Source organism: Microcaecilia unicolor, chromosome 7 (assembly GCF_901765095.1).
Source record: "Microcaecilia unicolor chromosome 7, aMicUni1.1, whole genome shotgun sequence".
Classification (NCBI taxonomy): domain Eukaryota; kingdom Metazoa; phylum Chordata; class Amphibia; order Gymnophiona; family Siphonopidae; genus Microcaecilia; species Microcaecilia unicolor.
The window spans coordinates 137,890,068-137,914,740 of NC_044037.1; the positions used below are offsets into that span (position 1 = coordinate 137,890,068).

General features: G+C 46.3%; 1 protein-coding gene across 3 annotated transcripts in view; it reads left to right on the forward strand.

The window, feature by feature from the left end:
* The window catches only part of TBCCD1 (TBCC domain containing 1), a 467,458-nt gene that overhangs the window by 244,693 nt on the left and 198,092 nt on the right, over positions 1-24,673 (forward strand). The gene's annotated exons all lie outside the window — the stretch shown is intronic.

Consider the following 24,673-nt stretch of genomic DNA (forward strand, 5'->3'; position numbering starts at 1 on the left):
TCTGGCTAGGTCTCCAAGCCTAATTCTTAGGTTTTGTTGAGTACCTGGGGTTGAGGGCTCTTCTTGAGCAAGTGCAAACCTGGTGGTGCCAGGTCCCTCCTTTTCTCCCCCCTCCCGCTGGCTCCGTTAAAAAAAAAAAAAGAAAATTTTGGACGTCCTTAAGGGCGTTTATTTCGACGTTTATTTAAACGTTTATTGCAGCTACTCACTGGGACACCAGTTCGTTACAGCTCGGAGCAGAAAACAGGTAATTTTTACCTTTTTGTAGCGGGCAGGGGGTTCCCCGATTGATCTCCACGTGGCCTATGGCGTCGGAGGGCGAGGGCGCAAGGAATCGCTCCCCGGATCGCGTGTGCGCTTCTAGAGGGGATGCGGGGGTCGTAAAGCCTGATTCGCCCTTGTTGGGTGGCAGTTTGGAGGCCGATGAGTGTCCCGGTTCTTCCTCCGGTGTGGCAGTTTTTCCCGCCATAAACGCCCATCCCCTGCTGCTCGCCTCCGCCATCTTGGCCGGCCACGCTGCTCGGACGGCTTCTTCTTGGGCCGCCCTTGAGGTGGGAGACGTTAATGCCATGAACGCCCTTAATTTGGGCGACTGCAAAAAAGCGGCTAAAGTTAAGCGCCGTTCATCCCGCGCGGCTCCTTCGCGGAGTGTCGCGCCGGACGCCATCTTGGATGCGCAGCATGTCTCTCCCCCGCTCTTGCGAGCGCCGGTTGAGGGTGCGTCTAGGGCTGTGGCCCAGGCTGCGGGTGCACAGTCTGGGGGGTTTCTCCCCCGAGTTTATTTTGCTGCTGCATCAGGCCTTCCTTATGCAATACGTTGCCCCTGCTCCCTCGTCTGATAAAGAGGTTGAGGCCCCCGGAAGTAAACGCCCTCGGGTGGATTCCCAGGCCTTGGAGGACTTTGTCTCCTCCGATGTAGATGAGGGCAGCGTATCTGAGTTCTCCCAACGGTCCTTTGGGGATTCCTTGGAGGAGACGGATCCCCGCTCGGATGGAGCGGATGACCCCTCTGCAGCGCGGATCTTTCGCTCAGAGGATTTGCCCAACCTGTTATTGCAGGCCATGAGCATTTTGAAGATTTCCTCTCCGGAGGACGTCTCTCCCTCAGCCCCTGTTGGCTCCGCCATTATGCTGGGGACGAAGCGCCCGCCTAGAACCTTCCACGTGCATGATGCCATGCACACCTTGATTTCGGCTCAATGGGATGTCCCGGAAGCGAGCCTCAAAGTGGCTAGGGCTATGTCCCACCTCTATCCTTTGCCTGAAAGTGAACGTGAGGCCTTTCTGTGGCCTACCGTGGATTCTTTAATCACTGCGGTGACTAAGAAAACGGCGTTGCCGGTGGAAGGTGGCACGGCCCTAAAGGACGCCCAAGACAGAAGATTGGAGGCGGCCTTAAGGTCGTCCTTTGAGGCGGCTGCTTTAAGTTTGCAGGCCTCAGTGTGCGGCTCCTATGTGGCTAGGGCGTACCTGACTAGGGTGCAGCGGGCTTCTCCCTCGGATCCTTCCTTGAGGGCTGATTGGCCGGCCCTGGAATCGGGCTTGGCCTATTTGGCAGACTTGCTGTATGATGTCTTGAGAGCCTCGGCTAAAGGTATGGCTCAGACAATCTCTGCGCGGCGGTGGCTTTGGCTGAAGTATTGGTCTGCTGACCACGCCTCTAAGTCCCGCCTGGCTAAATTGCCTTTTAAAGGCAAGCTGCTCTTTGGGGTCGAGCTGGACAAAATCGTGACCGATCTCGGCACGTCTAAGGGCAAGAGGTTACCAGAGGTCAGGGCTCGGCGCCCAGGTACCTCCAGAGGACGGTTTCAGGAAGCCCGTCGGTACCACCCGGGCAGGTCGGGCTCTTCTGCCCCCTCTTCCTTCAAGAGGAACTTCTCCCCCAAGCAGCATTCCTTTCGCAGAGACCGCCGTCCCAGAGGTGCGCCCTCCGGTCCTCCCCCAGGGTCTCGTACCCAATGACGGGGCCTTGATCCACGCCCCAGTGCAGATTGGAGGACGGCTGTCCTCGTTTCTGGGCGAGTGGACCAGAGTAACTTCAGACGCTTGGGTGCTGGAAGTCATCAGAGACGGCTACAAGCTAGAGTTCTGCCGACCCTTAAGAGACGGGTTTGTACTCTCTCCCTGCAAGTCTCCGGTCAAAGCTGTGGCAGTGCAGCAGACTTTGGACAATCTGATCCGCCTGGGCGCGGTCGTTCCGGTGCCAGTAAATCAGCTTGGCAAGGGACGTTACTCCATTTACTTTGTGGTACCAAAGAAAGGAGGTTCTGTCCGGCCTATCCTAAACCTCAAAGGGGTCATTCGGGCCTTGAAAGTTCGGCACTTTCGCATGGAGACTCTCCGCTCTGTTATAGCGGCAGTGAAGGCAGGGGAGTTCCTGGCATCCTTGGACATCAAGGAAGCGTACTTGCATATTCCCATCTGGCCTCCTCATCAACGCTTTCTGCGTTTTGCAGTCCTGGGCTGACACTTCCTTTTTTTTTTTAAGCTTTCTTATTTTATTATTTATATTTTCAATGATTCACAATACAATGTGACCATGCAATTCACATTTAGATCCATAAACAAAAAAACATTTCAATTAACACATAAGGAAACAATGAGAACATTTTTTTTTGTCCACATAAAAGAAAGAAATTGGTTCCAAGATAGGAAAAATTTTTTAAACAAAAGTATTGAATTAATAACGCAGTTGCTACCTCTCTGTTTATACTCCAGCCTGTTGTGTGGGAGGGCATATAACATTTACTTCACCTCTAGCATCTAGGAAATCTTTAAGCTGTTTAGGGTCCACAAATTGAAACTGTTTACCTTCAAACATTACATTGCAAATACAAGGAAAACGTAATACAAAGTTTGCTTTAATGGTCTCAACTCTGGGTCGCAGTTCCAAAAAGGCCCTGCGTCTCATTTGTGTTGGCCTAGATAAATCTGGAAAAATCCTAACCTTGGAACCCATAAACAAGCTATCTAAATGTCTCAGGGAAAGCCTTAGTACTGCATTCCGGTCTGGTTCCAACACAAAAGTGACCAGCATAGTCGTCCTGTGAGTGATTACTTCCAAAGAGCTTTCCAGGAAGGAAGTGAGATTCATTTCTGCCTCCGTCCCTCGTATAGGAAATTCTCCCCTTGTTCCCTTAGTGTTCCAGATATAGTAAGCCCGAGTTATAGGAGGCAATGAGTCTTTATCCATTCCCAGTAAATCCGTCATATATTTTTTCACCATGTCCATTGGGGAAATTAAAGGAGATTTGGGGAAATTAAGGAACCGAAGGTTAAGTCTACAAGCTTGATTTTCTAGGTATTCTAACCGTTTATGTAGAAAATTACTATCTTTAACCATAACGGATTCCACAGTCCCCATTTCTTGAATTTTAGTGTCCAAACTTTCAATCTTACAGGACTGCTGCGCAGTCACTTGTGCCTGTATCAGAACGGCTTCAGAAAGAGTTCTAATATCATTAGTATTTTCTTGCAACATTTTTTGCATAGAGGAGTGAGTGTCATAGACCATATCCCAAAGTGACTCAAGCGTCACATTTAAGGGTTTAATTATTCCACCTGCTGGTACCGAGGTGTGGGATGGGGACTCAGTACATGATAACTTATTCACAATATGCTGTGGTAATACCTTTAAGGCCAAATCGGCCGAAAACGCCTGGTCCTGTGTCCCAATCCGATTGACAACAGTCCTCCCCTCTAACAGTTGCGGATTCAACACTCCGGTGTCCGTTTCTGCTCGGGCTGCTGAAAATAACTCACTCCCCGGCTGTGGTGGAGCCCTGCGTTCCACGGGGCTCAGGGAAGCCCCGTCTCCGCTTCCCATCGACGTCAATACGTCGACGTTTACAGAGGGAGTCGATGTGCAGAGAGGACCCGGTAGCGCCGTGGGAAATTGCAGAGTAGATTGTCTCAAACCCGACGATGGTCCAGGAGTCGAGGGGACCTCCTTTACCTTCCCCCTTCGCTTCCCCATTGAAAACGGGGAATCGTGGGTCTCGGAAGAAACAGCAGTCTGCAACAAACACTCGGAGCCACTACAGGTGCGTGCGTTCAGAGCGCCATCTTGGATTGACCGCTGGGCTGACACTTCCAGTTCAGAGCCCTCCCGTTCGGGTTGGCTACTGCTCCGCGGACCTTCTCCAAAGTAATGGTGGTCATCGCGGCCTTCCTGAGAAAGGAAGGAGTCCAAGTCCATCCTTATCTGGACGACTGGTTGATCCGAGCCCCCTCTTATGCAGAGTGCGGCAAAGCTGTGGACCGGGTGATTGCTCTTTTGAGCTCCCTGGGATGGATCATCAACTGGGAGAAAAGCCAGCTGCACCCGACTCAGTCCCTGGAGTATCTGGGAGTTCGTTTCGACACCCAAGTGGGCAGAGTGTTCCTGTCGGACAATCGGATTGTCAAACTTCAGGCTCAGGTGGACCAGTTCCTAGTAGCCTCTCCTCTTCGGGCTTGGGACTATGTGCAGCTGTTGGGCTCTATGACGGCCACGATGGAAGTAGTGCCCTGGGCCAGGGCTCATATGAGACCACTCCAACACTCTCTGCTGCAGCGCTGGACTCCAGTGTCGGAGGATTATGCTGTGCGCCTTCCCTTGGACCCAGCAGTGCGCAAGGCGCTGAGCTGGTGGCTGAAGACAGACAAGTTGTCTGCAGGAATGCCTCTTGTGACCCCGGAGTGGATTGTGGTCACGACGGACGCCTCTTTGTCGGGCTGGGGAGCCCACTGCTTGGGAAGGACAGCGCAGGGGCTTTGGTCTCCTGCAGAGGCAAAGTGGTCTATCAACCTCCTGGAACTCAGAGCCATTCGGTTGGCGCTTTTGGAGTTCCTCCCGGTACTGGCGCTGAAGCCAGTACGGGTCCTGTCGGACAATGCCACAGCTGTGGCCTATGTCAATCGCCAGGGAGGTACCAAGAGTGCCCCTCTAGCCGTGGAGGCTATGAATCTTTGCCAGTGGGCGGAAGTGAACCTGGAACAGCTGTCAGCGGCCCACATTGCCGGAGTCATGAATGTCAAGGCGGACTTTCTCAGTCGCCATACCTTGGATCCTGGAGAGTGGCAGCTATCGGCTCAGGCGTTCTTGGACATCACGAAGCGCTGGGGCCAGCCGAGCCTAGATCTGATGGCGTCATCGGCCAATTGCCAAGTGCCGCGCTTTTTCAGCAGAGGACGGGACCCTCGATCTCTGGGAGTAGATGCTCTCCTCCAACAGTGGCCGACACAGGAGCTTCTCTATGTGTTCCCGCCCTGGCCCATGTTGGGCAGGGTGCTAGACCGGGTGGCAAAGCATCTGGGCCGGGTAATCCTGGTGGGTCCGGACTGGCCCAGACGTCCCTCGTATGCAGACCTCTGCGCCTGCCAGCGGAGCAGGGCCTGTTGCATCAGGGTCCCGTGGTGATGGAGGATCCCTCCCCCTTTGGTCTTACGGCCTGGCTATTGAGCGGCAGCGTCTGAGGAAGAAGGGCTTCTCAGACAAGGTCTTCGCCACTATGCTGAGAGCGAGGAAGCGCTCTACTTCTACTGCTTACGCCAGGGTTTGGCGTACCTTTGCAGCGTGGTGTGAAGCAGGCTCACTTTCTCCCTTCACTGCTCCAATTTCTTCAGTGTTGGCGTTCCTGCAAGAAGGTCTGGAGAAAGGCCTGTCGCTCAGTTCCCTTAAAGTCCAGGTTGCGGCTCTGGCTTGCTTCAGGGGCCGCCTGAAGGGTGCTTCCCTGGCTTCGCAGCCAGATGTGGTGCGTTTTCTCAAGGGAGTTAATCACCTGCGCCCTCCTCTGCACTCAGTGGTGCCTGCGTGGAATCTCAATCTGGTGCTAAGAGCCTTGCAGAAGCCGCCTTTTGAACCCTTGTCGAGGGCATCTCTGAAAGACCTGACGTTGAAAGCAGTCTTTTTGGTGGCTATCACTTCAGCCAGAAGAGTTTCCGAGCTCCAGGCGCTCTCTTGTCGAGAGCCTTTTCTGCAGTTCACTGAGGCAGGAGTGTCTATTCGCACAGTGCCTTCCTTCCTGCCCAAGATTGTTTCTCGCTTCCATATGAATCAGCAGCTCTGTCTCCCTTCCTTTCGTAGGGAGGACTACCCAGAGGAATACTCTGCTCTCAAATATCTAGATGTGAGACGAGTCATCATCAGATACTTGGAAGTGACCAATGATTTCCGGAAGTCGGATCATCTGTTTGTCCTGTTTGCAGGTCCTCGTAAGGGTCTGCAGGCTGCTAAGCCTACAGTGGCAAGATGGGTCAAGGAAGCCATTGCAGCGGCTTATGTGGCAGCAGGGAAGGTGCCGCCTATCCAGCTTAAGGCTCACTCCTCTAGAGCTCAGGCGGCCTCGATGGCAGAGGCCGGGTCCGTCTCCTTGGAAGAGATTTGCAAGGCGGCAACTTGGGCGTCGGCCCATACCTTCTCCAGACATTACCGCTTGACTGTGGCTGCTCGGACGGAGGCCCGGTTTGGAGCTTCAGTGTTGCGGTCAGGGATTGCTATGTCCCGCCCTGGGTGAGTACTGCTTCGGTACATCCCACCAGTCTATGGATTGATCAGCATGATGATATGGAAGGTAAAATTATGTATCATACCTGATAATTTTCTTTCCATTAATCATAGCTGATCAATCCATAGCCCCGCCCAGATATCTGTACTGTTTTTATTCTGGTTGCATTTCAGGTTCAAGTTTAGTCTTCAGTTCCTGTTCAGGAGGACTTCGTGTTTAAGTTTTTTCAATTGGATTCTTCAGGAGTTGAGACGATTTTGTGTTACAGTGAGCTGCTGCATTCCTCTCCCCTCCGTTTTACGGGGCTGGATTGCGACCTAAAATTCTGCCGGCGCTCCCTCCCGCTTCGGGCGGTTGTAGGGCAGCTTTGTACCCCTCCCGCTTCGGCGGTGTTAGGGTCAGTCAGCTCCTCCCGCGGTTGCGGTTGCAGGATAAGCCAGATCCCCCCGCATCGGCGGGTGTGGTGTCCCTCCCCCGCTCCGCGGGGATGAGCTGGACGGATTCCCCTCCCCCTTGTGTGGGGATGAGCTGGGTTAATTCCCCTCCCCCGTTTCGGCGGTGGTGAGCTGGGCAGAGTGTCCCTTTGTGGGTGTAATTCTCTAAGTGCTGAGTCCTGCGGATGGAGCTTGGATATCGACATACTGAGGAGTTTCCGGCAGCACATGACCACATACTGTATAGGGAGGCAAAAGGATTGCTCTCTATCTCCACCTGCTGGTAGATGGACACAACCCACCAGTCTATGGATTGATCAGCTATGATTAATGGAAAGAAAATTATCAGGTATGATACATAATTTTACCTTTTATATATGGGGTGGTGCTATGATACAGGTACAATACAGCTGTAAAAGAAACAAACATGTTTCTGCATTGTAACATAATGTAACCCGGGTTAGCTCTGGACCCATTCCTCAAGGAGAATACACTCTCTCGCTCTCTCTTGCACACGTTGGACTGCAAGAGAGCGTTGGCCTTTTACATGGAGCGGACAAAGCCCTTCAGACTGTTCGCCCAGTTGTTTGTTTCTTTTGATCCCAACCAGGGGTAAACGCACCATTTCCCATTGGCCAGCAAATTGCATTTCCTTCACTTATGTCCAAGGTGGGCTGACTCTGGAGGGCCATGTCACGGCTCATAAAGTCAGCCTCCATTGAAGAGATTTGCAAAGCTACGACATGGTCTTAAGTCCACACATTCACATCTCATTACTGCCTTGAGCAGGATACCCTACGCAACAGTTGGTTTGGGCAGTCAGTGTTACAGAATCTGTTTGGGGTTTAGAATCCAACTCCACCCTCCTAGGCCCGTTTTGTTCGTTTCCAGGCTGCATTCTCAGCTAGTTTGTTTATAGCTTTAGGTTAATCTATGTTATCCTCGCTGTTGCGAGGCCCAATTGACCAATGTTTATTGTTTTGGGTGAGCCTGGATGCTAGGGATACCCCACTTGTGAGAATACTGCTTGACCTAGAGAAGACGAAGCTACTTACTTGCACTTACTGTATTCTCCGAGAACAGCAGGCTGATTATTCTCACAAGCCCGCCCACCTCCCCTTGGAGTTGTCTTCTCCTACCTTCTCTTTTGCTTTTTTACTGAACTGAGGAACGTGGTTGCATGGCGGGCAGGAAGGTACTACGCGCATGCGTGGTCGGGCACGCGACGTGCTTCAGAAGGCTTTAGTAAATTTTTGCTATGGATAATGCCGGTTCCCGGGCCGACGTAGATCGTCAACCCACTTGTGAGAATAAACAGTCCTCGGAGAATACCTGCTACAGGTATCTTTGCTCTATCTCCACATTAACATGAAATAGTGTAAACACCTTTGGTAGAAATTTAGGGGGTTATATATACTTGTACAGTCCTTGAATGAACCAGACCATCATGTCATCTACTATGTATGTTACTATGTTCAACTCCCTTATTGGTCTGAATGGTGCTGCACTTGTAATTCAGGAATGGAGTTAGATTGAAACACAAAAAAAAGATAAGAGACTTTTTAAAATTGTAATTGTGTTTCTCAGAGGCAGTCAGGGAGAGAAAGTGTGTATGTGTTTCTCAGAGAGAGGGTCAGAAAGAAAGGGAGTGTGTGTGTGTTCCTCAGAGATACAGAGAGTGTGAACATGAGTGTGTGTGTGTTTCTCAGAGACAATCAGAGAGATATTTAATGTGTGTGTTTTTAGAGACAGTGAGTTTGTGTGTGAAGGTCAGAGAAAGTGAAATGTGTGCTGTTCTCAGAGAGAATATTGAGAATTTGTTTAGGGGAAAGAAGATATATATGTTTCCTGATATTTCCAAGGAGACCCAGAAGCACAGAAAGTAATTTTTGCTTCTGTGCCCTGAGGTGATCCAACTGAGTGCAAAATTTTACTTAAAATTCCCCTATAAATGTGTTGTGATTTTGTCTTTAGTGAAATATGTCTTTTGGGAACCTAACAGAAATAGGGTGGAGAGGGCCCAATGTCAAGAGATCAGTCACCACACACAAGGGTAAGATGCTCCAAAAAACCTTTAATCAGGACCCAACACGGTCCGTGTTTCGGCTATATCAGCCTTCCTCAGGGGTCTGGAATGCGATCCGTGCGCGCTCACACTGCACAATAGGCGCTGATATAGCCGAAACACGGACCGTGTTGGGTCCTGATTAAAGTTTTTTTGGAGCATCTTACCCTTGTGTGTGGTGACTGATCTCTTGACATTGGGCCCTCTCCACCCTATTTCTGTTGTGTTCGATTGCTGTGGAGAGTGTGAACCCCGCTTTGTCTGTCTTTTTGGGAACCTATGCATTTCACATCTTTTTTGGCTACTAGGGGATCTCCAGTGTTGCTTCTCTGGACTGGTGTGTTACAGTAATAGGGGAATTTGAAAGTACTCTGCCCACATACCTGGATCTTTTCTTAGTTAATTAATATTTTCTTTATTCTCCTCTATGTTATGAGAATTGGTTATTTTCATTGCTTCATACTAGGTTTCCTATGATAGCATTGTGCTTATTTGAATCAGTTTTTCTGATCAAGATTGCTTGATTTGTCTTTATTTTAAATTTCATAAATAAAGTAAAAAAAAAAAAAATAAACTTCTTGTCAATAGGGGGTGGATCTAGGCTAGGGAGCCCCACTGAACTGGTCTGCACAGGGCCCTGCAGTTGCTAAGACCTGCCCTGACACCCCAGGTTTAGACAGGCTCATCACTGCCCCCAAAACCCCGTTTACGGGCCGTAAACCCCAATTCCGCCTGAAGCTCTGGTTCTCTTTACCAGTTGTTGCGAACTGACAGCAACTGTTCTTTAATTCTAGTCTACTATGGCAGGGGGTTCGTAGGTATCTCATGATCTTAAGGCAACCAAGGACACTTTCCCACTCAAGGGTTCCCCTTTTATTTCCTTCTAAACTCCTCTCAGTCACTCCCCCCAGTGACTATCTGGGCGCACTCTATCAGCAAATTCCAATCTAATGAGGGGTGTCACAATAACATCATAGGGAAACAGATGAGTACATAACTACTCTTAAATCTCTACAAATCTGACTAAACTTAAAAACAGGCTATAAAATCACTAAAGGAATCACACCATCAACTAAAACAGAAATTGCCTCCCTTCTTGTTCTTTCCTAATTGTACTTTTAAAAAATGCTGCTTTACACATGCACTTCAGTACTATCTCTGCATATCAGGTAATCCTACACCGTGGGGAGAAGAGAGCATAGTTTGTTATTTTGGGTTCTCCTTTTTGCCAAATCTAAAAACAACGTTTGGAACCTACTAACATACTTACAAGGAACATGAATAGGTAAATGTGGATGATTAAAAATAACAACGGTTCTTCCTTGCAAAGGAATGATAAAGATACTCCATCTCTACAGTCAAGGAGGGGAATTATCTAGCTCAAAGCCAATCATTTAGCATATTCTGTGAAACAGATAATTTCGGCAAGTACAATTTACTTAGAGCTTTGAATCTCACAGCCACTTTCGTGCAGTTTAGCTATGTGTCTTTTAAGTCAAACTGTCTTCGGCCGCCATAGAAGTAATTTATTTATGTAGAAATATTTCTATTTCACCAATCACTAACACTGCGTTCCTTATCATCCCACCAGATCAGTCCAGATGCTTAGGTTTGTGCTGTCCTGCCAACAGGTGAAGAATAAGAACTATTGAGCTGTGATATCAACTCTGTGCACTCCCCTGGTCAGACAGTATTTCTCAGTCTCAAGAAGAAAACAACCTCTGATAGGAATTTATTTCCATTTACTTGGTCAGTGATTTTAAAAGAAGAAACAGCAGCAGCAAACTAATGGGGATGGGGGTTTCTGTTTTTCTATTAAAAAAAAAAAAGTGGTGTAACACCTGGGGGTCCCAGGCCTCTCCTTCACCCCAACCAGACTTTTCTTAAGAGTTAGATTTTTCTTTTGCCTCGGACCTTTCCCTTGGGGGAAACTGAGTATCTGAACTTAATTGCTGCTCAACAATTTGGCTAGCAGTTACCTGTATCAGTGCTTCTTTGGTCTTTATATACCCACTATGGTTTACCCTCCTCTCCCTCCCTCCCTCCCCCCCCCCCCCCCCAAAAAAAAAGCTGGTCTGGAAAGGCTTTTGTTTTTGATTCTTTGTGAGACTAGCCTCTGTACAGGATTACTTATGCCCGCTACCAGACAGCACCAGCGTATTTTGTTTTTCGTTTCATGAGTTTCTCGGAGGTGCATCTGTAAATGTTGAATTCAAGACCCCTGAGGAAGGCCTGTTGGCCGAAACACGGACCGTGTAGGGTCATAAACTTTTCTGGTGCTCTTACTCCCTATGGTCCTTCTCTGGTCTGTTTTGGTTCATCTTCCGCTCTTTTTGTGGTGTTTTCATTATGGCAGCTCTACAGGATAACCGATCTATTTGGTGGATGCTTCATGTGATTTGATTTAAAAATGGCTCTCCATATAACTGCTCAGTATTGTGTAAAATATTCTCAGTAAATTTCCTTTTAAAGAATGTTTGCTTTTGGGTGAGGATTTAGAAAAATTTGTTGAAAGTCTTTGAGTCCAAAGTTTCTATGCTTCTGAGAGATCACCCCTGTATATTATTTGGCAGCCCAGGCCAGAGACTTTGGTTCAGGATTTAAAATGAGATAAAAACTTACAGGCCTGTGTCTCTGACTTGAATTCCAGTTTTGAAACACTGCAGAACAAACAGAGAATCACAAGGGTGGGGGTCTAACTGACAGGGCGACATTATTTAGCAATCTGGTGGTAACGGTTGCTTTTGAAAACTAGTACAAAATTGGCTCCTCGGGAAGATGTAGCAATATGGTGAGTCAGTTACTGGTGAACAAAGGCCAGGTGCAAGGGAATTGCAAACGTTTGTGGTTAAAGCTAAGATTTGAAGCTACTCATTAGCATACATAGCCAATCAGTGTTAACCATGATATTAACATAGATCCAATCAGATGTGCTTACTGTCATACTACCTGTATCCTGAATGAACTTATAAAAGTTAGTATACTTCCTGCTTCAAGCTAAAGAGGGGCGGCCACTGCTCTCTCTCTCCATGAGAAACAAATGTAGCGCATTGCTTTCTCATGAATACCTTGAGTGGTAAAATATATCACATAAGACAAAGACCCAGATAGCACCTGTTTGTAGCTGGGATACTGTATTCCTACAACCACTTGTATATTCTTTGGGGTGTCAGAAGTAAAGGTGATTTCAAGTGGAAATATCCTGTAATAAGCTTTGGTAAGTTACAATAAACTTCTAGTCTCTATATCTATACTATCCCTCCTTCTCCTTTATTATCTGCTATCTACACCCTGATTTGGTTGGGAACAGGTACACTATTCTATCCAGTGATGAAGTCGGATGTAGTGGTAAACAGCCTTATCAATGTGCTGACTGGGATAGGACAGCTAGACTGTCCTATCGGGCAGAACAATAGGTTTGGGGGAACACTGAACCCCTAAAATAATTCACCCCAAACCTTCTTTTAGAGATTTTTCATCTAGAAGATGCTTTAGGGAGTCCAGGAGATATAGACCGAGAAGAGAGTGCTACTCAGCCCAGCAGATTTTCTTTCACAGGTCAGTCTTTTCAAGGTAGCCATAGAGGAGGCTGAGATTTTTCTGCAGAAATGTTGGATACTGCAAGAGCTCACAATGAAAGTTTGCAGGCCTGCTTTCTGGTACCTTTGGTAGGAGGTCGACTAAAGTCATTTTACCAGAGGTGGGCCCAGATAACCACAGATCTTTGTGTACTAGACATTATTCAGAGTGGTTATGCTCTGGAGTTTGCTTATCCTCTTCTTGAGGTGTTTCTGAAATCACCCTGTCACTCTTGCCTAAAAGTGGTGGCAGTCTGACAGATCTTATTCAGATTACTTTAGTTAGAAGCAGTAGTTCCAGTTCCATCTTTGGAAGAGAGGACTTTATTCAATTTATTTGGTAGTTCCAAAGAAAGATGGTACCTTCCATCTGATTCTCAGTCTCAAGCGGTCAACACATTTCTCAAGGTTCCAAGTTTTTAAATGGAAACCTTAGGATTGGTGATTGTGGCGGTGCAGGAAGTAGAGTTTCTTGTTACTTTACATTTAATGGAAGCTTACCTACACATGCACATAAAGTCTCATCATCGTTACCTGAGATTCGTGATCTTGAGACAGCATTTCCGGTTTGTGTTCTACCTTTCAGACTCACCATTGCACTTGTGTACAATTTGGTGGTGGTGGCAGCTGCCTTATGCAAAAGGGGAATTTTGGTCCACCTTTATTTAGACAACCGGTTAATAAGACCTAAGTCTTTCCAAGAAAGTGAAAGTCATTCATCGAGTGGCACACTTCTTTCTTGATGCGTCTGAAAAAGGATCCTCCTGGTGAACAAGGAGTATCTGTTGGTTTAAGGCCCAATCAGCACGCTGGACATGTCTGTTTTGTCTTATGGCTTGGCTCTTGAGAAGGCAAAGTTAAAGAAGAAAAGCTATTCAAGTAAAGTGATAACTATCGTGTTACATTCTAGAAAAAAGCATACATATGGGTTTGGAGGACGTCAAGATAATTATGTGTTGCCTCTGCATTCTTCTGTTCCACATATTTTGAATTTCTTGCAAGATGATTTGGACACAGTGCTGGCGTTCACCTCATTGAAGGTATAACTGACTACTTTGTCCTATTTTGGAGGTCTGTGGTGGCACATTTTTTTCTGTGTGGTTAAACCTATCTGTCCTCGAGCATCCAGTTTGGTCATGGTGCAGTGAGGCAGCAGAATTCACTGCTTTCGTTTCTCTACTGTAATCTTCATTTAATTGGATTGTCTGGACCATGTAGACTGTTCCGATTGAAGTAGACATTGGAAAATTGTGTGAAGAAGTATCAGTGTTTTCTATCTTCGATGGCATATAAAGTCACTAAAACATAGAGGGAGAAGAGCCATCTAGGAGACACCAAAATGTCAAACAAGAGTGGGTCTCCCTCACCTAGCCCTGGTTCTGAGTGGGCGGTGAAAATAACGGCAGAGGTGAGAGCAGCTCTAGAACATAGGGTGGGCAAACAAATATAACATCCTGGATAATGTGGAATACCAATTTACTGTGATTGCCACTGAAATTCAAACAGTTCAGCAACGTGTTGGAGCAATAGAGGTTGGCCTGCAAGTGATCGAAGCAGAAAGGCCACAAGTCCACGATAGACTCCCCGGCTTAGAAGACAAAATGTAAGACTTAGAAAACCGTTCCAGGTGGAATAACCTCCACTTTATGGGGCTGCCTGAGTTGATATTGGAAAATAACTTGTGTAGCTTTTGCATTCTAACCTCCGTGCAAATAGCAAACTCTTCAGGGTCTGTGCACATTGAAAGAGTTCATCGCATGAGACAATGACGAGATAATGCCGACCACCCAAGAGTGGTGATTTTTTAAAGTTCTGAATTAGTCATAAACTGGAGATTCTACAGTTATCGCATAATAGTAAACTTTATAAGCAAAAAACAAAAAACATGGAACACCTAATAACAATGGTTCAAATTGTGACAAATAAAGAAAAAAAACCGTTACATAAGAAAACTTTTTCTTTGTTTATATAAAAATAAGCACATTCTTTCTTTTCAAGACTACTCAGCTAAGGTGTCATTGGCACAAGGGGCTTTTTCACCCATTTGTTCCCATCTGGTGAATTTGTAGGTACGTTTCAGTTTGTTATACCCGGTAAAGCTTAAAATTATTTATAGTTTCTGAAGCATGTTGCCTGTTTGAAACCAACAGGCTTGGGAGCCCAAACCTGAAGTCTTCAGGCACGTAAATCTACCTGCTTGGTCTGTTGGTTGATGTTATCCTGTTGGAGTTTATGCCTAATTTATTCAGTGACACGGAACATTCATGGCACCTGCCTGAGCAATAGGACTAGATATTCCTTTGAAATTTTCTGGAAGCCATACATTGCAAAGCAGAGTTCCTCATTGCAAAGCAGAGTTCATTCCTAGCAAATGAACAGTATACTTGTTCTAGATGATTGCTGCAAGTTTGGCAGATTGACCGACCATACTTTTTTTTTTTTAAATGCAGCTTTTCCTTATGGGCTATAGCAATTTTGTTTATTTTTCTCTCGGCAGAACAGTGATTACGTTACTCAGGGTTTCAGTATTTCGGATTATTCTCAATTTTGGATGAGATGTTTCAAATACAGTGCCTTTACACATTACTGTTTGTCTTACCTTGTTGGCAGGATTTCTATCTAGATAATTTGCATTAACCACTTATTAGTATTGTCCTAACAAATTTGATAGGGGTGATGTTAACGTTTCATACAAGAACTTGCTCATAGCTCATTCTCCTTATCACCGACCGGAACACTCTTGGCTGTACTAGGTATTCTCCTGAGGTGTCAACAATAAAGTTCTGGTTGTTATCTTTTGAACTGTGAGAGGTTTGAGACCATAAGAAGGGGTTGCACCTATAGGTGGTTTTAGTAAGTGTGGGACATTAGGGGTAAGGGTGGGTTGTGGCTTTAAGTTGTTTTGTTGGGGTGTTTGGTTGGTTGTGGGAGGGTAGATTCGTCAGGAGTTTGGTAGGATAAGGATATACCCTGGAACTCGGTGATATTTCAGATACAATTATGGTATCTATTGCTATACCTTTTCAATATTTCCAGGAGAGTGGAGGCTGGGATGCCTCCCTGGTTGCATTAGCTGTCTCTAATTTGCTGTTTGAACTGTAAACGTATAGGTGCTTATAGGGCTCATTTTCAAAAGTTTGTAAGTCTAAGTGCTTTGAAAATATGCCTCTGTGTCTTATACATGGAACAAAGGGGCATTCATTCACCTATTTAGAGGCAAGAAATTTTACAATTTCTCAATAAACGACAGACCACTATTGCATTTTTCAGGAGACCCATTTGGATGCCCTTGAACATTCTAAGCTATGTCACTGGTGAAGGGGACACCATTTTGCATTCTCAGCAGTTGGGGAAAAGGTGGGGGTCATCATTTTAATTAGGAAAGGTATCCAGTTGAAGACCCATAAAGTGGTGCAGTATGATAAAGGCAGATTGGCTTGGTCACATTTGATGGTAAACACCTCTTGATTTGTAATGTTTATGCTCCAAATAATTTTGATAAATGTTTTTATAAAGAGTTACTACAACTTCTGCATAAATGGTGATAGGAGGAGACTTTAATGAAGTCTATGATCCCATATTGGATAGGTCTCATCCCGTAGGGAGGGATTTGTGGTGCTCATCTTTGGACATGGTGGATGTCTGGAGAACCTTACACCCTATGGAGAGGGACTATACGCACTTGTCCCATGCACTCTCCACCATGTCCAGGATAGATTACATTTTACTTACAAGAGGTACATTTACCAGTAAAACATTATTGCTGGAAGTTCAGCAGACCTTAAATTATCTCCTTCATCTGAATGCTCAGAATTCAGTGAGTTTTTATAAATACAAGTTATATAAATTTGCTAACAAAAGTAGTAGCTTACTGGCTAAACTGATTCAACATAGTGCACGTCCCTGTAGGATTTCTACGCTAAGGGACCCCCCCCCCCCCCCCCCCAGGGAGAGTTGCTACACACCAATGTAGAAATTAATTCTATATCAAGTTCCATCTTTGCCTCATTGTACTGTGCACTAGATAGTGATATTTATCCAGTCTAGAACTACCCTGCATCAAATTCTGCAATGCTGAACGTATGTATTAGATCTGAGGAGCTGGAGTGGGCAATGCAACAAAGTTCTCTGAGAAAGGCCCAGGCCCTGGCAGGCTGAGGAGTGAATTTTACAAATTGCTAAAAGATGAGAGTGCCCACGTTGACCTCGGTTTTTAATGCCATTAATACGGCTCAAATTATTATTTTGAAGCTAGGAAAGGACCCATAGCAAAATTTTAGCTACTAGATTGTTGAGCGTCCTGCCTTTCCTGATAGCTGACTCACAGGTGGGTTTTTTTTAGTGGCTGTGTCATTTCTAAGAATATGAGGAGGATGTTGGTGGCTTTGGAATCTGCACAGTCTAGGAGGCACCCCTCATAACTTATTAGTTTTGATGCTGAAAAAAACCTTTCATAGAGTGGAGTGGAGGGTCCTCTATGGAGCACTCAAGGCTTATGGGATGGGAGGCTTTCTTATTATGGTCTTTTTTTTTTTTTTTATCATTTTCACATTTTTACAAGCATTTACTACTTGAGTAGGTAATACAGTTAAGAAATTACCACATTATTAAACAAAATAAATCAGGAAAATATTACAAAACTTGTATTAGACCACCAAATTCCAGGGGCTAAGAGCCGTTAACTTAGGAGAAAGAAATTTACTTGAACATATCTCAAGATTGAAATAAAGCAATAGCAGATTATTACAAACCCCCAAAAATATAATTACACTCCCAACATCCTAGTCTTAAGGCGAAACATAACGGTTTAGATTCAAGAAGCATTATAATAATTTTTTCTGAAAAATAAATTGTTTTAAATGTTCAGGTTCAAAGAAAACATATTTTACCCCTAAATATTTTATATTGCTTGCAAGGATAGTTCAAGTGGAATGAGGCTCCTAAAGGCAACGTTTCAGCGCGAAGTGCTAAGAAGTCTTTCCTTCTAATTTGAGTTTGTTTAGTAACATCTGGGAATACCCAGATTTTCCCCCCATAAAATGGGGTTTGCAAGTTCTTCAAAGCCATCTTCCTAACAGATTCTAAATCTTGCGGAAATATGAATGAGACCAGCAAAGTTTGCCGCTCAGTTATATCAGTCAGCGATGTTTCCAGTAGTTCTGATACATTTAAATCCGGTTGTTCCAACACTTGTATTGCTTTCTTTTTAGGGAGATAATAAATTTTGTTCACTGGAGGCACATTTTCTAAGGTAAATTTTAAATTTTCCACCAAATACCTTTTAAAAATTTCTAATGGAGGGTATATAGAGGTCCGTGGAAAATTCAGAAATCGTAAATTTAGCCTCCTGTTATAATTTTCAAAATGTTCCAACTTTTTATGTATCAGCATATTGTCTTGTATTAATTTAACTGAGGTTTCCTTCAATTTAGAAGTTTCAATTGACAGATTTTTGATCTTTTCAGTTACCTCTTCTTTCATAGAAGAAAATGCAGTAGTTAATTCCTTTACATTACCCACTAACGGTTCAATCTTGCTAGTTGATTCCATCACCGTCTGTAGAGTCTCCCATATCGCCTCAAGAGTCACCGCCGGCGAGGAGACTAGAGATTTTCCTGGTCTCTGTGCCATCTGACTCTCAGCCATTGCTATTATACCGGCCTCAGCTGTAACGTCGAAGTGGGGACCCAGTAGTAGCTCTCCTCTCCCGTCACCACGGTTTGGGGCTACTCCTCCATCATCGACCTCAGCCAGTTGCGGTGGTGGTGGGCGCACCGGGGGGGGACAGTGAAACATCCTGCCCCTGAAGCTCAGCCTCTCCTTGGGCAGCGAGCTCAGCAGGGCTTCCCGGCGTCGTAACAGGGGTTCTCGCGAGGAATCCTTGGATAAAGAGCTGTGTTGGAGTCGAAGTTCATACCGGCAGGGCTCCGGTTCTCAAAACCCCCTTCCTCTTGGTATGCAGCATCGTTGAGAAAAGAAAAAAGGTAAGATAAATCTTTAAAGAAGGAAAATCTACCAAGAGGTGTAAGTTTAACACAGCGCTATCCAAAGGCTCACTCGCGGGATGTTGCTGCCGCCATCTTGCTCCGCCCTTTCTTATTATGGTCTTAAAGGCTTTGTACTGTAATCCTAAGGCAAAGGTTTGGGCCAATGATGTGCTCACCGACTCTTTTTTTGATCCAGAGCGGTACCCAGCAGGGTTGCCCGTACTCTTTTACTTTTTGTCCTTAGTCCTCATTAGGGAAATTCAGGCGAATCTGGAGATTAAGGGATTTTATTTGGGACAGGCTAGCTTCAAAACAGCCACATTTTCAAATTACTGACTTGTTTATCTTACTGAGTCATGTTCTTCACTCCCTCCAATGCATATCAGTTTAGTGGGAAGTAGCAGAAAAGTGGAACTAGATTTTTGGAATAATTGTTCTCATCTCACTACTAGTGTATATGATATACTTATACACACTTTTGATAGTTTGTACCCCTAACGCAGCCTGAGGGCGAAACGTGGCCATGTCTGGTATTATTCCAAATAAATGCATTTGATTCCACTGCTTTGTTGTTTTTTATCTACTGTTTTGTAAGCAGTTGTGTGCCTTTTTGTTTTTTTGGCTTCTTGAAAGTTTTACAGAGTATGGAGATTTCTCCGGTTGTCAGTTGAATTTTTTAAAATCCGAAGCTCTGTCGAGGTCAGATTCATTGCAGACAGACTGGATGCATCATTCCCATTACGCTGGGCAAATGGCTCCTTTCGGTATTTAGCTATTCCTTTAACTATGAGTATCACTGGGGGGGGGATCATGGATGGGGGGAGGTTATGGCTTGTGTTGTTCATTGATATTGCTGTGTTTAATTTTTGGTTATTTAATAAAATCCTTAATTTAAAAAAATAAAATAAAACAAAAAGGGAGACCAAAGGAAATTACTTTATGTACAAAGACATAATATTTTATAATGGATTCTATCTTGATCCTATCTTCAATATGTAACCAATGTGGTTCAAATAAAATAGGTGTCACACAATCATTTATTTGATCCCTCTCTGTTCCTGTTAGAGATATATAAGTCAGAGCACATGGCTCTGCTCTGGTTTTCCTTTCTCTTTCTCTGAACACCCCCATCTCCAGCCACCAGATCCCACCCTGGCGCTGGCTCCTCTTCTCCTTCAGCCCTACCCCGAAGCTCTCTCTCTCTCATTTCCTCTGAACACCCCTATCCTTACTTTTCTCTCATTGATTCTCATCTAAACACACACCCTGATACAGCATTGCAATATTTATCTGTACTAACTGCTGTGAGCCTATATATATGCAGATATAATATACTTTCTATCCAAACCCGTGTGGATTATACATTCTCCGAGGACAAGCAAGCTGCTTGTTCTCACATGTGGGGTCGACATACACGGCGACCCCAGGAACGGCAATTTTTCCAAAGCAAAAATCCAGAAAGTTTTGCCAGAGTCTTCTGGCACGTGGGGCGTGCACGGCTCTCTTACCGCCCGTCGTGCGAGTGTCTCCGCTCAGTTCCATTTTTTCCGCGGTGAAGAGAGGCAGCGTTTTTGTTGTCTCTCCTCTCAGCCCTAGGAACAAGCCTTTGCCATTTTGGAGATTTACTCCGTTTTTTCTCTTTTAGTTACTTTTTATGCTATTTCTTTATTCCAAAAAAAAAAAAAAAAAAAAGTCCTTTACCTTTTTAGTTTTTCTGCCCTTGTTAAGTTTCCTTTCGCTTCCGCCGCAGCCCTCTTAGGCCACGCATACGCGTGTTCTCCTTTTTGTGCTCTTCTTTAAGGCACAATCGTGAACTTTGATCTCGCCGCTGCTATTTTTCTGTCCATGACATCGAAGACTCCCAGCGGCTTCAAAACATGTACTCGGTGCAACCAGTCAATCTCGGTTACCGACCCCCACGCGTGGTGTCTTCAGTACCTTGGGCCCGACCATCGCCCAGATACATGTAAGTTGTGTCTTAGTCTGAAAAGGCGGACACAAGCGTCGAGACAAGCTCTTCGAGACCGACTTTTCGGAGCTTCGACCGGTTCCTCGGCGTCGACATCGGTACCGGGGATGCCATTTACTTCAGGAGCGCAGGTAATGGCTATCCGGAGACCACCACATGCTGGGAGCAGTGAGGCATCGAGTGGGTCTCCATCTGTCTTGAAGTCTCCTGCTGTATAGGCCCCACGGGACCGTCTAGTTTTGGACCCGACCCCGAGGAGGTGTGTGGTTTCCACGTCCTCGTCGGTACCGAGGAGTGCTGATGACATGCAACGAGCGAAGGCGAAGAAGCTTCGTCATCGGTATCCTTCTAAGCACGGTACCGAGAGCTCCGGGGCATCGAAGGATTTGGCATCCGTGAAGCACCGACACCGGGAGGAACGCTCACCCTCCATTCAAGAGGTGTCGGTGCGTCGGTCTATGGACAGCCCAGTAACCGCCTCCTTGACCTACACAGATTCTGATGCCGATTCCTGTACCAACCCCGCAGCCTTGATCGACAGCGACTCTAGATGAGCGTATCTGAGCCATTCTTCCAGGTTTTCTGGAGGGGTTGCTGCGTCAATCTGCTCCAGTGCCGGAGGTGGTTGCGCCTTCCGCACCGTCGGTGGAAGCGGCAGCTGGCTCTATGCCCGTGGTGAGGTCCTTGGCACCAGTACCACCTGCGGCATCGGCGTCCACCCAGGTTGATTCCCCATCGACATCGTTGGAGGGAGCTTCATCGCTGCCAACATGGGAGTCAACCTCTCGACATCGCCATTGAGGACATGGTTCCTCGGCGTCGAGACGGGCACGGTTTAGGACTGCAGTCAAGGAACTCTTGTCCGACATCAGTGAGGATGCCTCGTGGGGCGAAGGGGAAGATCCCAGGTATTTCTCTTCTAAGGAGTCTTGTGGTCTCCCCTCTGATCCTACTCCCTCACCAGAAAGAAAGCTTTCTCCCCCGGAGAGTCTTTCTTTCTCTTCATTTGTCCGGGAAATGACTGTGGCTATTCCCTTCCCAGTGGTATCTGAGGATGAGCCCAGGTCTGAGATGCTCGAGATCCTGGACTATCCTTCGCCACCTAAGGAGTCATCCACAGTTCCTTTGCATAATGTGCTCAAGGAGACACTTATGCGGAACTGGATGAAACCATTAAGTAATCCCACCATTCCAAAGAAAGCTGAGTCCCAATATCTGATTCACAGAGAACCTGAGTTGATGAAGTCGCATTTACCTCACGACTATGGTTGTGGATTCCGCTCTCAAGAGAGCCAGGAGTTCTAGAGACTTTGCCTCGGCACCCCCGGGAAGAGAATCTAGAACCCTGGACTCTTTTGGGAGAAAGGCATATCAGGCCTCTATGCTCGCGGCCAAAATTCAATCTTACCAGCTCTACACGAGCATTCACTTGAGGAACACGGTGAAGCAACTGACGGACTTGGTTGATAAGCTCCCTCCGGAGCAGGCCAAGCCTTTTTAGGAGGTGGTCAGGCAGCAGAAAGCGTGTCGTAAATTCCTGTCCAGGAGTGCTTACGATACTTTTGATGTTGCATCCAGAGTCGCTGCCCAAGGTATAGTGATGCACAGACTCTCATGGCTGCATGCCTCTGACCTGGACAATCGAGTCTAGCAGCGGATTGCGGATGTCCCTTGCTGGGGGGATAATATTTTTGGTGAGAAGGTCGAGCAAGTGGTTGATCAGATCATGCAGCGGAAAACCACTATGGACAATCTCTCCCGTCGGGCGCATTCTGCTTCTACCTCATCTGGTAGACGATTTTTCTGGGGAAGGAAGAATGCTCCCTAAGCCTATAACAGGCGTAGGTACAATCCTCCTTCTCGACAGCCTTCTCAGGCTCATCCCCAGCACGCTTGTTCTCGTCAACAGCGTTCGCCAAGGCAGGCCCCTGCAGCTCCCCAGCAAAAGCAAGGGATGGGCTCTTGACTGGCTCCAGTTGAGCATAGCCGCTGTAAAAGTGTCTGTGCCAGTCGGCTTGCCAGTCGGAGGGAGGTTAAAATTTTTTCACCAAAGGTGGCCTCTCATAACCTCCAACCGGTGGGTTTTTCAAATAGTCCGGTTAGGATACTCTCTCAATTTGATATCCAAGCCTCCAAATTGCCCACCCGGAGCTCAGTCTTTCAGCTTCCAGCACAGGCAGGTACTTGCAGAGGAACTCTCCGCCCTTCTCAGAGCCTATGCAGTCGAGCCTGTTCCACCAGGGCAAGAAGGGCTGGGGTTCTATTCCAGGTACTTCCTTATGCAAAAGAAAACAGGGGGGATGCGTCCCATCCTAGACCTAAGGGCCCTGAACAAATTCCTGGTCCGTGAAAAGTTCAGGATGGTTTCCCTGGGCACCCTGCTTCCCATGATTCAGCAAAACGATTGGCTGTGCTCTCTGGACTTAAAGGACGCTTATACACACATCCCGATACTTCCAGCTCACAGGAAGTATTTTCGATTTCGTCTGGGGGCGCTGCACTTCCAGTATATGTTTACTGCCCTTTTCCGGAGATGGGAAGGCGGTAGAACGAGAGGACATGAAATGAGATTGAAGGGGGGCAGACTCAAAAAAGATGTCAGGAAGTATTTTTTCACGGAGAGGGTGGTGGATGCTTGGAATGCCCTCCCGCGGGAGGTGGTGGAGATGAAAACGGTAACGGAATTCAAACATGCGTGGGATTTGCATAAAGGAATCCTGTGCAGTAGGAATGGATCCTCAGAAGCTTAGCCAAAATTGGGTGGCAGAGCAGGTGGGGGAAGAGAGGTTGGTGGTTGGGAGGCGAGGATAGTGGAGGGCAGACTTATACGGTCTGTGCCAGAGCTTATCTTCTTGTTGTTTGGATGTCAAGATATACTGCTAATGACATGTTTTTACATGTCAGGGGAGCAGTTGATTATGGTTCCTTTCCTCTCCTCCCCTTGGTGATTTGTTTGGGGGTTTTTTCTCTTCTTCTCTCAGAGAGGTGTATAGTTATGGTGTGTTGTTACCTCCCAGAAGAACTAGACCCCCCTGCTGCTTTTACCCCGGGATTTCCAGATTTGGGTTCCTGGGGGTTTCAGACTACACCCTTCCTGTTTCAGACAGCCTGAAAATTCTCGGAGTTACAATCGACCGAAATCTCACGCTAGAAAGCCAAGAGAAAAAAACAACAAAGAAAATGTTCCACTCAATGTGGAAACTCAAACAAGTAAAACCTTTCTTCCCGAGGGAAATATTCCATAACTTGGTACAATCAATGGTACTAAGTCACCTAGAGGCATATTTTCAAAGCACTTTGGGAGGCTAAGTTCCATAGGTTTCTATGGAACTTTGGGAGGCTAAGTGCTTTGAAAATGAGCCTCCTAGACTACTGCAATGGAATCTACGTGGGATGCAAAGAACAAATCATTAAGAAACTCCAAACTGCCCAAAACACCGCAGCAAGACTCATGTTCAAGACTCATTCTTCTTGATCTTTCCGCTGCTTTTGACACTGTCGATCACAGCATACTTCTCGATACCCTGTCCTCACTTGGATTCCAGGGCTCTGTCCTTTCCTGGTTCTCTTCCTACCTCTCCCTCCACAACTTTAGTGTTCACTTTGGTGGATGCTCTTCTACTTCTATCCCTCTGCCTGTCGGCGTACCTCAGGGTTCTGTTCTTGGTCCCCTCCTCTTTTCTATCTACACTTCTTCCCTTGGTTCATTAATCTCATCCCATGGCTTTTCCTACCATCTCTATGCTGATCACTCCCAAATCTACCTTTCTACCCCTGATATACTACTACTACTACTTAGCATTTCTATAGTGCTGCCAGGGTTACACAGCGCTGTACAAGTTTAACATGGGGAGGGACCCTGTTGGCGGCGTTACCGAATCGAACTCCGGAAGGAGATGTAGTAGTAGGAGCGCCGGGGACGATTAAAGACCAGGAGAAAGCTGGGCTGAACGGAACATCTATGGAAGAGAGTATTTTCTCAAATCGACTAGAAAACGTACAGATGGAGGTAGGAGCCTTTTCATTTGATTCGATACAAGTTAAATCCCCTGAAGTGACTCTTGAATCCTTATGGAAACTTATTATGGATTTAGGCAAAGCTTTAGTGCCTCAAATGCAAACGGTTAAACAAGATGTTGGAAAATTGGAAGA